Here is a 1,963-nt window from a genome sequence, read left to right as displayed (position 1 = left end):
CCGAACGAACTCGATTCCCATATGTTGTCTACCATGGAGCCTGGAGATGGTATTGGAATTCCGTCAATTATCAGACTATCATTATCCTTCTAAACCATTATGTTTCATCCTTAAAGCAAAACCCTTCTCTCTCTTAAAGCTCCTACACTCATATTTTATCACCATCCTTGGTGTCATTCAAGTCTGCTCACTCCTGGTTTTGCTTTTTGGACTCAGTCTTTCCAAGTTATCCCCTCAAATCCTCATCATGGGTGACTTTAGGGTCCATTTGACTTCACACCAGAAATATCTAAGGGGATAGAAGCAACTGTACACAAACACAAAACACAACACAACACAAACCAAAACAACCCCCCCCCCCCAAAACATCCAGAAGGGCACAAAGCTGTGCCCCAGACCTGGAGTTAGCCCAAAGATAGAACTGATGGCTACTGGTCTCTGCCATGAACAAGGGTGACGTTTTACAAGTACCTCTTGTGAGAATATATGAAGTAGCAACTTTTTATACAATGTACAATTGAGAGCCAGTTGGAAATGATCAAATCCAGGTCTACGAAACACCTAGCATGCTTCAAAGCTCTGACCCCTTACAGGAGGCCATTCAGGAAAACAAAAACAAAAACAAAAACAACTTAGAAAAAATGCTGGAGATATGATACCTGACAAGCTTTTCACTCTTATAGAGGTGGAATGCTCAGGCGTCCGTGTAACTACGCCAATAGCTGAAATAAATGACAACTACTATGAACTCTGACACTGGCAAAATGCCAAAACCTGGGCCAAAGAGTGGACACTTCTCTTTGAGACAGCTGGGGGTCTTACCTCTTTGGACTACCCAAAGGACCTGGCTTTGGTGTGCAAGCAGCTCTTTAATTAATTAATTAATTAGTTAATTAATAATTTTAAGTTCATTTATTTTGAGAGAGAGAGAGGCAGAGACAGAACCCCAAGCAGGCTCCTCACTTGCCAGTGCAGAGCTGGACGTGGGGCTTGAGCCCACGAACCGTGAACTGAGATCGAGAGTTAGACGCTCCACAGACTGAGCCACCCAGGTGCCCTTCGGGTCTTTAACTTACCTTCAGTTGCAAATATGTCACTGGAGAAATAAAATATGAATCTCCTATTTAAAGAAGGAGGTCATTGGCCTCTTGGAAATTCTTGACCCAACCATGTCATCTCAGTTGTTACCACCCTTGAATGATTTAATTTCCTTTCCTTTCTGGAGCTTTTAGTTAAGATTGCATTCCATTTACAGGAAATAGAAAATCAACCAGTGGTTTAGTTTCAATAGGTAGGTGCTTCTTTTTCTCATGTAACAACGAGTTTAGAGGTAGGACGTTACTATAGTAATTTGTATTGATTTTCTAGGGCTGTCATAATAAAGTACCACAAACTGAGTGTCAATTTATTGTCTCGCGGTTCTGGAGGCTAGGAGTTCAAGATCGAGGTGTCAGCAAGATGGATTCCTTCTGGGGTTAGGGAGGAAGAATCTGTTTCACGTCTCTCTCCCAGCTTCCGGTAGCTCCGACTTTGTCTCCGGATCTGTCTCCCTGTGACTTTCACTCATTGATGCCCACTCTGCGAGCATGAACGATGGGATAAATTGCATTGCATTTTTTATAGGGCAATCGTTCAGTAGTTGAAATAGAATGATCACACGGTTACCTAAGTCTTCTTTCTCTTCAGGGAAATTCTCATTCTTTGCTGAAAGGACCAGGTTTTGAGACTCTATGATTCTGTTCTCTCTCTTACAGATGGAGTCCCATTTGTTATCTCCCCTCTTAACTGAGCAAAACACTCCACATGTGTTTGGGTTAGTTTGGGAAGTTTCCTTTAACAGGGCACTCGCTGCACTTCTATGAATGTAGGCTAAGAGAAGATTATTTAGTTCTTTTGCCAGCCGCATTATCCAGTTGTGATCTAAACTACCCAGCTGTCATCTACTTAACATATCCCATTTTGT

At 42.2% G+C, this 1,963-nt stretch overlaps 1 pseudogene; it reads left to right on the top strand.

The window, feature by feature from the left end:
• Positions 1-366: 366 nt before the first annotated feature.
• On the top strand, positions 367-873 carry LOC125922373 (NADH dehydrogenase [ubiquinone] flavoprotein 2, mitochondrial-like; annotated as a pseudogene).
• Positions 874-1,963: the final 1,090 nt, after the last annotated feature.

The sequence above is a fragment of the Panthera uncia genome, chromosome B1 (genome assembly GCF_023721935.1).
Source record: "Panthera uncia isolate 11264 chromosome B1, Puncia_PCG_1.0, whole genome shotgun sequence".
NCBI lineage: Eukaryota > Metazoa > Chordata > Mammalia > Carnivora > Felidae > Panthera > Panthera uncia.
The sequence above is the reverse complement of the archived record's forward strand: the minus strand, read 5'-3'. Positions and strand labels throughout refer to the sequence as shown.